Consider the following 1,108-nt stretch of genomic DNA (forward strand, 5'->3'; position numbering starts at 1 on the left):
ATTATAATAATATATATAACACAGAGAAGGGATCGATGATATTTCGACCAATCTGTCAACTGTGTCGGTCCGACGGTTTCTTCAAAGAGCTTCCGCCCCGGCTCTCCCGTTGCGGGAGAGACGCTCAGAACGAGAAACACACAACTCTATCTTTGTGCCGTAGCCTTCCCTGGGCGGGAGGCGGCGGTCCGCGCGCGTCCTCGGACGCGCGCGGACAGGCTGATCGAAGAGCCACCACGATTATTCTCTCTCTCTCTCGTCCGAGAGAAGAGACCACGATGGTTGAACGAGAAGCGCGTTTCTTCGCGAACGCAAAAATTTCGAACGATTACCCTGAACGGTGGATCACTTGGCTCGTGGGTCGATGAAGAACGCAGCTAATTGCGCGTCAACTTGTGAACTGCAGGACACATGAACATCGACATTTCGAACGCACATTGCGGTCCACGGATACAATTCCCGGACCACGCCTGGCTGAGGGTCGTTTTAGTACCCCTAAACTGCTTGCGCCCGAAAAGCGCGCACGGCCACGACGCGGGCGACCAGAGAATGGCGCGCGCGTCGCCTGTGCCCTGTGCAACGCTTACAATGGGCGTACGAGCGATCGTTGGACGTTCGCCCGAGGTGTCTGTGCCGCGCCGACCGGCCGCGGTGCAAATCCTGGCGTCGTCTGAAATGACACACCGAAATAATAATAATAATGAGGAGGAGAAGCGCACAAGCGTGTAAAACGTTGGCGAACGCGCGCCCAGAGAATGCTGCGCGAATTAAGAGGGGGAGCGTGTTTGTGTATCCAAGTCGTGTGTGTACGCGAGAGCCGAGGAGAAATGGGATGAGAGTAAGAGCGCGCGCGAAGGGAGCAACAACGGCCAAAAAAGGGTCAGGACGGTGAATGGCACCGCTTTCCCTAGAGCGGCGCGTGCGTCGTTGTCTCCCGAAAGTAGGTAGCGCTTGTCTCACCGTCTCTCCTCTCCGTACATCACACAGACTGACCGGACTGCTCTCGCACTCTGTGGCCGCGTCTCTCGGTGCGATAGCGCTCGCGCGTCTTATGCCGAGGCGCCCTTGCCCGCACCATAACGGTTATTACGGAGTAAATATACGGCGC

General features: G+C 56.8%; 1 non-coding gene across 1 annotated transcript; it reads left to right on the forward strand.

The window, feature by feature from the left end:
• Positions 1 to 329: 329 nt before the first annotated feature.
• LOC146723569 (5.8S ribosomal RNA) lies at positions 330 to 484 on the forward strand. The gene has a single exon (XR_014924501.1). It is a non-coding gene; the product is annotated as a 5.8S ribosomal RNA (ribosomal RNA).
• The last annotated feature ends 624 nt before the right edge of the window (positions 485 to 1,108 follow it).

The sequence above is a fragment of the Nylanderia fulva genome, unplaced genomic scaffold, assembly GCF_048542155.1.
Source record: "Nylanderia fulva isolate GAGA-0341 unplaced genomic scaffold, ASM4854215v1 Scaffold1863, whole genome shotgun sequence".
NCBI lineage: Eukaryota > Metazoa > Arthropoda > Insecta > Hymenoptera > Formicidae > Nylanderia > Nylanderia fulva.